This window comes from Neltuma alba, unplaced genomic scaffold (assembly GCF_004799145.2).
Source record: "Neltuma alba isolate B1F8T4 unplaced genomic scaffold, ASM479914v2 tig00011202_pilon, whole genome shotgun sequence".
Taxonomy (NCBI): domain Eukaryota; kingdom Viridiplantae; phylum Streptophyta; class Magnoliopsida; order Fabales; family Fabaceae; genus Neltuma; species Neltuma alba.
Window position 1 is genome coordinate 411,049 of NW_021635926.1, and position 12,882 is coordinate 423,930.

At 32.8% G+C, this 12,882-nt stretch overlaps 1 pseudogene; it reads left to right on the top strand.

The window, feature by feature from the left end:
• Positions 1-8,089: 8,089 nt before the first annotated feature.
• Positions 8,090-12,019, top strand: LOC114762249 (receptor-like protein kinase THESEUS 1; annotated as a pseudogene).
• The last annotated feature ends 863 nt before the right edge of the window (positions 12,020-12,882 follow it).

The window sequence follows — 12,882 nt, forward strand, 5'->3', positions numbered from 1 at the left end:
TGAAGAAATTAATGTAATTCAATCCCATCTTCAGTCAGTTTTTTAAGTGTTGCGTTTCTTGTCTTGGTCAGAGAAGTTAGAAGGTAATAACCTCGCTCTTGCTGGTTTTTTTTTTTTTGGGGACATCAACCCTAGCTTGTTGCTGGTTGTGTCTTCAAATTAACAATAATCAACCATGTGTGAGTGTTTAGTTTGATCATGATGTAAGTTGTTGGGTTGTGATTTGTCCAGTTCATCTGATTAAGTCTCTGTTATGTTCTAATCCTTGGCATGTTTGTAAGATGTTGTTTAGTTTGATGTAGTTGTGTTGTGATTTGCCCAGTTTCATCTGATCAAGACTCTGTTATATATGTCCTAATCCATTGAATTTTTGCAAAGATAGATATATGGGGTATATATGATCGATTGTGCTTATATCGGATTTTCTACCCAAGAAGGAAACCCAAATTAAACAATGATGACACACGCACATTTTAATTATGCGTGATTAAAAAAAAATTATATAGATGCTTATGTTGGGTTTTGTTGTTTGTGTGTCGGAACTTAATTCTGTATTGATGTGATTATTGTTTATTTATTTTTATGATAAATAATAAATAATTAGTTTGCGCTTTCCAGTTTGTTATGTTTTGAAGAGATTATTCCTGTGAATTACGCAAGTACTCCAGATTAAGGCTGATTCCAATAAGATAAAACTGCTTATTTTTTATTCACGCACGTTTAAATCGAGATTTGTATTAATTAAAAGAAAAATCGAGACCCCAGGCAATATCAACAATGTCTCCCATTTTTCGATTTTGGTATTGTATTATTTCACGCGTTTTCCCCATGCCAATGCATAAGTAGGGCATAAGCAATAAATACGGTGTGCTTTCTCTGAATTTAATCTCAAAAGTGTTAATTTAAAAAGGGAAAATAGCAAAATAAAACTGTTAAAATAGAAAAATTGTAAATAGGAACCCGTTACAACATTAGTATGGATTTTGACAATAATTTTGTGAACAAATCCTTCTGTGCTATTTTTCAATTTTGGCTGTCTTATTTTTGTGATTTGTCCATTTAAAAATGACAATATCATTTATTTTTCATCTTCCTAACATATTGTGTCTTGTATATGTTCGAATTTATATGTTGATATGCGTATAATGGATCTCTCATTTTTTATTATAATTTTTGTCAATAATATACACATTAAATAAATTAAAACTATTTGTTATTCCTCAAAAATTAAAAGAGGAGGCAAATCATCCTCTCTCTCTCTCTCTCTCTATATATATATATATATATATATATATATATTTATATTTATATGCTTGCTTTCCAACCAAGGAAAAGCAATGAATCACAGGCCACGGAGGATGGGGTTAAAAATACTTTTCGAGGGACAAGGTTTGCAGAGGATTGGTTGATATATTGTATAGGAAATGGAAAGATAAGCAAGTAATTAGCTGCTTTCTCCATCCTAAAATATAAATCATATATAATATTATAAAAAAAAAACAAATCATGAAGGTGCCAAAAATTTATGTATTGCTACTATATACGTACAAATTGGTGTTGGCTCAGAAGCATGCTCTCATCCTAATAAGTTTTTAGTATCCAACTTATCTAAACTTTTTAGTTATAAAGAAAAATTGGTTTTTTTTTTCATTTTTATCCTCTATTTATGTTAATTTTGGAATATAAGTCTAAAAAATTTGTTTTAGGACTTACATTCTTATATTCTTTAAGACGGATGAAGGAAGTAATGGGAAAAAACTGTGAAAAACCAGAAGAGAGCACACTTTCTACAAGATAAGGACTAATTAATTGGAGAGGGAAAGAATTGGTGGGTGTGAGGAAATGGAAAGAGAATGATGTAAACAAGAAACGAAGTGTGAAGAGAGGATATTTGGAAAGGATTGGGCAATGGTAAAAGAAAGAAGTAATTGATGAAGAGAGAAACTGGGGGAAAATTAAGTAAAAAAATCACTTGTCTGTGTGGCCTAATGGCATTAAAGTTTTCTTCTAAGTAAGAGGTTGCCGAGGTTCAATCTGCTTGTAATTTTTGACTGTTAATACCGTCTCTTTAACTAAAAAATAACTCTTAAAAAAATATTTAAGAGGATAAGAGGAGGAAGTGAACAATCCATGAGAATGAAGTATAGATGGAGAGGATGAATATAAAAATCCTTCCCACTCTTCAACTAATTTTATTTAAAAATAGCTTCCAAATCAAAATTTTAATATAAAAAATATTTAATAATTTCTTTGATAGTTGGCACAAGAAATATGGTTTATATAAATAGACACACATATGTATAATGTATATATGTACAAAAATACAAAAGAGGCATACATAACTAATGAGGGTTGAGTTTAACAAAAGAAGTTAATCTTTCACAATATGACGAACCAATATTTGAATTTCTATTGAAAGATATGTTCACATTTAATACCAAATAATGCCTTAAATTATATTGTTTCTAATAAAAGGATACTTATGTACAAGAACACAAAAGAAGGCACATATACTAAAATACATACAAACTTATGTGCATGTGTGTATGAGACTTGTTACTAGAAACTGATGGGCCCCAAGATTAAGGGGGTATTTGGATAACTCCAAAAGTGCTTTTGAAAAGTATTTTTCCACAAATCGAGACAAACTCCTTCATATATTTACTTTATATGCTATAAAAGCACTTTTAAAATTATAGTTTTGTTTTTACCCAAACATCCCCTAACACGAGTATGGAATGAGTAAGGGCAATTAATTAATTATATTCCAAACGCATTGGGTTGTCTTCTTTTCTTCCATGGAAGTGGAGTTCGTTGAAAGCTTTCACACTCCAGATCCTACATATATTGCGAAAATTAAAATTTTGGCCCCTATACTTTCAATTCATTAATTCTGAAGCATATCCTTATACTTCTTAAATTTGCTCTTAGAATCACTAGTGCCTACATATTTTAAGTCCCTAATAAATATAATGGCGTATATCGTTACTCTTAGAACTATGGATCTTCTAATATGCTGATTAATTAGGTTGTTGAATGGATTAACATAAAACCACCTTTTTTTAGTATCAGCCGCTTAATTTGCAGCCAAATCAACGCTCCATGGTGTTACATAATTTGCCCCTGTTTTATACTCCCTTTCGTTGTAAATTAAATATAAAAAATTAATAATTAATTTATAAGTATTAAAAACATTAGCTAAGTTAATTATTTATTAAAAAATAAGTATTGAATTCTCTAAGATGCTTTCTTTAGCAATAGAAACTACCCCAATAGAAACTTACCTTTAGCATATATACTATTAATAGGAATACTTTGGATAAAATGATATAATTTTAGGAGACAAAGTAGATTAAAATTTTATATTTATGATAACAAAACTAATTTTTTAACTAGCTCCTGTATTTAAGACAAGAAAGAATACCAAATAACATAGATTCAATGCAGAAGAGGGACTAAATTTCGACTTTAAAAAATGTAGGAGCTAATGGCTCTAACCGTGTGAAGAAGTGTAGGTTAGGGAGCAATTTAAAAATATTACTAAGTACAAGGGGGATCTATTTCAATTTAAAGCCAAAGTGTAAGGACCACATATTCACGTTTCCCTTCAATTCTGTTACTTGTTTTTTTAATTGGGTGATCAAGATTCAATGTTTCCGCAAAAAAAAAAAAAACACTAGTCAATCCACCAGACATGAATTAAACTGATTTACTCATTGAAGCAATTTTGGGGTTAAGTTGACTAAAACTCGGAAAGAGACACATAATAAGGATCCCGCATCTTATTTTTATTTATTAATCTTTTCATATTTACGCATGCGTGTTTTGATGCGAGATACATCCAAAATGCATATTGTTTGATAATATAAAAATCCCATTATAGATATTGATTTCTTCTAGATATGATACATAGTGACAAAAAATAATAATGAAGCATTTACGAGTAGTTTCGTACATGCACACTGTTAATTATATGTAGCCGTCCTTTTTTGACTAAACTCTTATACTTTTATTGTATATATATCCATCCTACAATTATGCGTGTTCAATTCCATACCTAATTCTGGAAAATATTATTTACAACAATAATAAAACGATATATAAACCCATGATTTACAAGATTGTCTCCTTCGAGTGGGAGCTTTATTTTCTCTCTCTGCTACGGAAGTAATTCCCTCTTGTCATAATTAGTGACAACTAGCCAAAACATATATTAAATTGATTAAAATTAGTTATAAAAGCAATCAATGTGTAAAAAAATATAATATTTTTTAAACATACCATATTCATGAAGACGACGAGTGAGAGAGAATGAGTAGGATAAACAAACAGGAGAGGCTATAATTAATTGGAGGTAAGAATTACAACAAAAAAAAAAACGAGTGTATTGAATTTTTAGAGAAACAAAACATGGTGCTAATATATGGAACAAATTCAATGTAAGAAAACGTTACTTGTATATAAGACTGAAGGGAGTAATGAATCACTACCGTTATCGTTATTGATATATTGTTGTGACTTTATGCATGCTCCACCGCCTATTACGGTGGTGAGAAAGAAAGAGTGGTGGCCCTTCGCCGCCGCAATACAAGGGTGGTAAAGAAAGAGTGATTTGTCTGTTGAAGCTCATTGCGATGGGGAAATAATGAGAATTTACCAGCGGCGGATAGAGAAGAAGATAAGAGGATTGGACAAAAATGATTTAAATGTGTATGCTTTAAAGATAATAGTAAATTTTTTATAACCTAGCAGGATAATGAATATAAAAAAGCACATCCTATATCTAATTCTCGTAAAAATGAAGGTGGATGAAAGATTTGATACACACATCAATTATTTGATGGACTCGGTCAACAAATAAACATAAAGTTGGCCAAAAAAAATCATTAGAATATAGTAATGAAAGCTATCTTACAGTTAATTCAGTGCTGGACCCTTGTTCCGGACTTTTTGAGAGATATAATAATTTTGTCTTAATTTGTGGTTTCCTTTTAGCTAATTTCTTGGTACTGTTATGCGTCGTTTGGTCGTGTTTGGTTATGTGGAACCAAGAATATTAAATGGGAGTAGCTAGATATATATAATTGAATGGATTTTTTTAGGTTCCCATTACTTTAACTTCAATTCAAAATATAATAATCATATATTCAATCCTCCTTTTTGTTTTTTAATTACCAGACATTATTCAACCCTGCTTTCAAGACTTGTAAACTGAATTCAACCGAATATAAAATTTTTCAAATGGTGCTTTTCTTTTTTTTTAAAAAAAAAAAAGCTTTTGACTGTGGAGCTGGTAAGAAAACGCAGGCAGAAATCTAGAAGTTACCAGTGCAGGAAATACATAAATATATAAGCTTCTCACTAATTCTGAATCAGTGGAATATGGATCTGTTTTTAGAAGGCCAATTTTACACACACACACACACACACAAATCTGATATAGTCACCATGCCAAAATAATCAACATGTTGTTATAATTAAGCTAACCACTGCTTCGTCTCTAAAATATAAAGAAAATTAAAACTGAATTAACTGTTACATAACAATCTTCCTAATAAAGTATTCAAAAAATTGAAATTTTATTAAAAAAATAATAATGCAAATTAGTAAGTGGACTGCATGATTAAAATGATGCGAGTCGGTGAGTTTTAATTCATTAGAGCAATATGATACGACGAGGCTCGTCCTACTGGCGACTGTGCAAAACGAAGGATTTGTAATGCATACGAAACAATTAAATTATAAAGACTGAGCTGTAATTGTAATATTAACTAATCACTGGCAAATAGAACAGTGCCCAGTGTTCATATTTGAATACGGATGCAGTGGGCAGATAAACTATAAAGAAAATATAGAATTAATTATTACTTATATATAGTGTTAGTATGTTAATGAATATAAAAGTTCAGCAGATTTTCTGGTTCTTTTGTAACTTTCTAATTTAGAGAAAGCAGCCGAATCACAATCACTAGTATTAATTAAAAGGAAAATGCGAACATTTTGTCGCAGGCCAGCATGCAACTTCCGACAATGCTGATCCTGATGACCTTTGAGTGAGACTGGAATTTTGGTAACATTATCCCCACATTGAAACATGCTTGTCGGATAGGTACGTAAGGTGCTGAAGTTGATTTCTCCAGAGTCAAATCAAGGATTCCTCAATTAATCTTGTCTCTCCCATTCTTACATTAAAAAAGTTTAGTTCAAAATTGAGTACTATTTCCAGTTATTAATATAAGACTTTGTTTGACTTTTATTTTAGTCTTAAATATAAGATTCCAATTCACTTTGTCTTTTATATTTATCTATTTTTTTCTAAGATAGTCCTTCTATTAATAGTAATTCTAACCAATAAATTTGATTAGCAAGAATATTTTAAGAAAGACAAGACCTATTTATTACAAATAACTAACTTAACTTATTTTTTTAATCTACTCAAATTAGTTAAATAACTCTTATATTTAGGACCGGGGTAGTATATTCTTAGATTTGATAACAGGTTTTTAACATTATCCTTAAATTTATTAAATTAAGTTATTAGCTTTTCATGTTAACCTCTCCACTTTCTTGGTACATCGATGAAGGGAAAAAGACAATAAATTAAAGGACATTAGGGGAACATAAATGACTGGGACAAATGGGACATGTCCTTGTAAGTTCTTTCTGAAAAATATTCTCGCATATATTAGGGAGCAGGTGGTTAAAAGTTGTTCTTTTTTTTTTTTTTTTAATGCTTTGCCCGTCCCTTCATGTGTGTCTCTCTGTCGTTTTTCTAGAAATGGTGCCCATACTTTGATACGAAAAGAATAGGATTTTGATTGAAAAATTTAAGATAATGAATTTAAGAAATTTGATATAGTTATTTTTCATTTGGAAATAACAAGCCAGTGAGCTACATTTAATTAAACTAAGGAAAAACCAGATTATGATTAATGGGCCCATGAGATATATGAGAGCCCATTTAATATGAGCTCAAAAAGACTTCTGTTAGGATGAAAAACCCCTTCCATCAGGCCCACTTCCCTTATAAAAATATAGATATATATTTTTATATACTCTATCCTTCTCAATGTAAAGTTTCCATATTTGCATAAGTTGCTTTTTGCCGGGTATCAGCTGTCCCTCGTCAGCTGCGCAGATGCCCCTTAATTTTAAGACCTTTTTCAAGTATTTTTTTAGTTTCTTTTTATTATTAAATTTTATATAAAATTGATATTTTGATATCTTATTTATAAAAAATGATTTAGCTTTCAATTTTTTATGATTGTTTTCCAGAGATTTACTATTCTAAGTTAAAAAAAATGAATATTAAATCTTTAAAAATCAGAAAAAATTGAAAATTAAATATTTTTGAAAGGAGGTATACAGCTAATTAACCCAGACTCGCATGCCATTGAAGAGTCTCTTCCATGATAAATTAACAAGATGGTATGTTCGAGAAATGGCAACTTTTGATCGAAGACGATGAACCTCCAGTTTCATTACTCTCTCATATTTCTTCTTCTGTTCATAATTCACTCATCCTTTTGTGCTACATCCACCCATATTCCTCTTGATAGTCACTTCATTGCTTGCGGTTTTCTTCCAATAATATTGCTCATTTTCATCGTACTTTTGTTCCTGATTCTCAACATCCCTCTGTTAGATTTGATTCTGAACATTCTACCATTAATTCTTCTAGAACCTTGTCCCCCATTCATCAATCTGCATAAGAACTTTCACAATCTCAACTTCTTACAGCTTCAACGTCAACCACAAGGGCTGGTATTTCATCCCACTTTACTTTCATCCTCTTTCAGTAATATTAGCTTCAGTCTCGTTCAGTGTTGTCACTGGATGCTATATCCTCCTTGATCGCTTTAGCTTTTAACACTTCTAAACGCAATAGTTCTTATTTGTTCAAGGAGTTCGTGATTGATGTAAATACTGACACTTTAACCCTCACTTTATTCCCTCTAGAGACTCCGATGTTGCATTTGTGAATGCCATTGAGGTTGTTTCTGTCCCACATGAGATATTCTCTTTTAATCATACCTTATCTTTTCCAACATTCAAAGATACTGCTCTTGAAACCTTTTACCGCTTGAACATGGGAGGCCACTCCTTCGTCCCTTCACAAAACGGCACTCTTTTCAGAGTTTGGGAAGAGGACAATAAATATGTCCAGCCTAACCCTTTAGCGTCAAATGTGTCGGTGAACCCATTCTCCACAAAGTCTTCATCCACCGACTTCGTGTTTTGCGAGGTAGCACCTTCCCGCAGATGTTTATGCCACAGCAAAAGCCTTGAAATATATTTCAACCAAGTCCAATTTGACTTGGGTCTTCACAGTCGATCCAAATTTTAAATACATTCTGAGAATGCATTTCTGAGATATAATTACCGAGTCCAGAAACAGCTTGTATCTCAATGTGCGCGTAAACTCCGAGGTTGAGTTGAAAAATCTGAATCTATCAGCCTTTTCCTATGATGTTGGTGTTCCATACGTTATCGACTATGTCACCAATAATACTTCTGAAGAAGATTCAGATAAACTGAGTGTTTCAGTGGAAGCTAGTGGCTTCAGCAGAGCTTTAATGCTTTTTTTAACAGCCTAGAGATTATGAAGATGAGCAACGACGTGAGAAGCTTGGATGGGCTTTCCTCAGTTGACGACATATTTAAGAAGTCGAATTTAAAAATTCCAAAAGCAGCAGTCTTTTAGAGCATTTATTGTTGGGGCGCTCGTGGGTGTTTTATAATGTTGTCGTCCTTCCGTAAGAGCCGACAAGTCCAACGGAACTTTCTAAACCGACGGTGGAAGTCTTAGAATATTGACGTTCCAAGACATTCAAGAAGCAACCAACAATTTCAAAGAGAAGAATCATATTGGCATTGGTGGGTTTGGGAAGGTGTTCCTGGGACAACTCGAAGATGGTACGAAGATTGTGACCAAAAGAGCAAACCCTCGATCCAAAAAAGGCATTGCTGAATTCCAGAACGAGATAATAGACCCACGTCTGATAGGGAAGGCGAGAGACAAATCTGTGATGAAAGTTTGGGAAGTGCGAAGATGCGTTTGGAAGGGAAAAGGATCAACAGTCCAACAGTGGGATGCGTCATGTTCTGCTTAGAGGCTGCCCTCCACTTGCAAGGCTGCGAAAATACTAAGTAATGGTCGGTGAAGAAATTGGATGGTTTCAGTTTCAAATATAATTGTGTATATGATGGATTATATTAATTGGGGTGACATTTATGTACGTGCGTATAGAAACAGGACGCAATAGCTAGGTGCCATATGGTTTCTAAAGTTTTTTTTGTTGGGGGGGGGGGTTGTGATATGGTTAGTTGTTTATTGAAAAATCAATAAACAATATTTTAATCCTAGTTAGTTGGCATCCACTTAATTTACCTTTTATTATTTTAATAAAATTTCAATGATTTTCCTTCCTAACCATATATTTTCCAGCTGTCTTTCGTTTGTATACTCCTCTCATTCTATTTATAAGGTATTTTTAGTATGCTTTGCACAGACAAAAAAAAAAGTTAAACTGTATTAACTTTTTATTAAAATATAACAACTTTCTGAATTTACCCCTATTTAATATATACACCTATAAAAAAATTAATTATCTATACTATAATAAATGAAAAACAAAATGTTACATTTGTGCTAAAAATTTAATGAAGTAACTTATAAATATGATTAAAAAAATTTTCTCTTTGCTTTAATAGGACCAAAGAAATAACTAGCATTAATGGTTTATTATTACTCTCTCTGGTCCTCATTACAGAGTATCTTCTTATTTTTTTGACTTGAAACTATAGAGCATCCTCAAGAAACAATTTTCCTTCACTTTCATGAACATGAGATCCCCAAAGTTAAAATCAAATCCTTTTCCCATTGTATAAGCCTGTGTTTTGGATAACTTATAAATAGTTTTTCAACTTACGTAAAACGTATTTATGAGTAGTTTTGAATGCTATCTCAAATAGCCTCTCAGTCTTTTTTTCAGGTTAAAATTTGATGACATGGGAGGGTCAACCTTAGAAAGGCCTCTTTGAGGGCCAACAAAATCTTTGAAAAGCCTCTTGGGCTAACCGGGCTGAGAAATAAGCCGGATAAAGGCCGAGTTTCGGTTTCCAGCTCCCCAGGCTCTGACAGGCACAGCCGACAGCCAACTACACAATCCTTCCCTCTCAATCTCAAACCTCGGTTTTGTTGACCTCTTTGCCCTTTACGAGTGCGCTGCTCGCCCCATTGCCCTGCCCTGCCCTGCTTCTAACCCGAAATAATAATTAATAAATAAATAAATAAAAAGAGTTCGCTGCTCGGGGTACTCGGCTTAGAGAACCTTCGCATCCAATAACTGTAAGCCCTCTTCTCCTTCTTGCATTCTTCATTCTCTCTTTTCAACTCTCTTCGTACGGATTCTCAGTGGTTCAACCGTGCCCATTGAATGTTTGTTTGATCCGCTCTTGCGGGCAAGAATTAGTCACTGAACAATTTGATGGGTATAAATCCTTTTCAGTATTTTTTGCCTGGAGAAACCGGTGACGGATTATGCAAGTTGTTGCGTTGTGATTTGTCCAGTTTCATCTGATTAAGTCTCTGTTATGTACTAATCCATTGAATTTTAGCAAAGATAGATATATAGGGCATGATCAATGTGCTTATATCAGATTTTCTACCCAGAAAAGAAATCCAAATTGAACAACGATGGTGCGCGCGCATTTTAATTATGCGTGATTAAAAAAATTATATGTATATATATTGGTTTTTATTGTTTAATTTGTGTGTCGGAACTTAATTATGTATTGATGTGATTATTGTTTATTTATTTTATGATAAATAATAAATATTTAGTTTGGGTTTTCCAGTTTTTTTATGTTTTGAAGAGATTATTCCTTTATCACACAAGTACTCCAGATTTCTGTAAAAGTGCTTATTTTTTATTCACGCATGTTTAAATCGAGATTTGTATTAAGTAAAAGAAAAAGGAAAAATCCCTTACAAAAACACTGAAATAATCCAAATTCTTATTTGGGTTATTAAATTTGTCACCAAATTCTTTTTGAGTTATTGAATTTGTCAAAATCTTAATCAGGTCACATGATCTAAAGAGGAATTTTAAAATTTTATCAAATGACTATAGTACTTGTTTTACTAGAAACCTAGAGAGATAATTTTTTTTTTATCATTCCCATATCTTTTTTCCCTACGAATTCTTGGCAAATGGATTTTTAAGTGGCCATCTCCATGGGACAAACTTTTTCCTTCGTCATGGAAGCAGAGATTGGAAATATGCACTGGGACTGCAAATGCTCTTCATTACCTACGCACGGAAGCTCCTCAAAGTGTAATCCATCACGATGTTAAGACATCAAATATTCTCTTGAATTGCAATTTTGACCCAAAAATTGCTGATTTTGGGATCTCAAGAAAAGGTCCACCTCTTGATAAGAGCCATGTAAACCCTTGTTAAGCGTAGTTTTAGTTATATTGATCCTGAGTATTTCAGAACAAAATATCTCATGGAAAAATCAGATGTGTTTTCATTCGGGATGGTTCTGATGAAAGTTATCTGTGACAACCCTGCTTTAGACGACACTCGTCCAACAAAGTATTAATTTGGCAAGATGGGCATCAAACTGCGAAGAAAAGGGCACATTTCATGTGATTATAGACCTATATATTGAACGGAAAAGTGAACTTAGATTCTCCAAACAAAGTATGTGAATTGGCTTGGAAGTGCTTGGAGGAGAGAGACGCATAAATAGACAACCAATAGGGTATGTGCTGTGTGAGCTTGAAGATACTCTCCACATTGAGTTGGCTTCACCAATTCAGCAAGTTTCTGTGGATTGTGCCATCAAAAATGGAATGAAGGATGAAAAGTGCATGAACAAAGTACATGACTTGGCTTGGAAGTGCTCAGGGAAGAGTCGCATCAACAGACCACCAACAGGGTATGAACTGTGTGAGGTCAAAGATGCTATCAACTTGAGTTGGCTTCACGAATTTTGCAAGTTTCTGTAGGCATTGATATATATGTGTGGATGCAGAAAATGGAACCAAGGATGGAAGATGTTCTCTCAGTTTAATGGCTTCTTTGCTACTAAACCATAGCAGGTTATTGTTGTAACTACATGATAACATAAATTGTGATGAGATAGCTATAATTAATAAGAGATGTTTTGAAACACACAAAAACATAGTTTAGTATCACCTGAAACAGAATATAGAGTGATTATGTGTGAAAAAGAGAGAGAGAGAGATATATTTATATATTATTGTTAATTTTAGTTCAGGTTAGTTTTGCTTTCTTGAGCCAATGGAAACTGCATTCTATAACAGAATGAGAACATGCTACAACGTACTGAACTACAAATTAGTATCATCAACCACCATACGCCCTGATCCAATGAAGATATGATCATACTGGTTTTTAAACTCCAATAATTACTTCTTCTTTTTTGTGAATAATTCCAATAGTTACTTTTGTGGTGAAAAAGATCAGTCCAGAATTATGACTAGAAAATAACACTTGACATTTGTATCGCATAGTAGTGTTAATAGTCCCCCCCCCCCCCCAAGAATACATAAAAGAGATTTAACTGAAGGCAGAGATAACAAAATAAAGTTGAAAAAGCACAATTTATAGATTTTTTGTTGGCACAAAAATTGTAGAAAAACAACATCAGGAGTAATGAACCCATGAGATATCTGGGAGCCCAATTAATCTGAGCCCATAATGACTTTTTTTAAATACAAAAGAGGTCAGGGCCCACTACTAATAAATAACATCAAGGGGATTCGAGCCCATAATGACTTTAGTTTGAATTTGGAAACATTTCCATCATGCCCACTTCAGTTGTGACGCCCAAATGAATATGTGAATT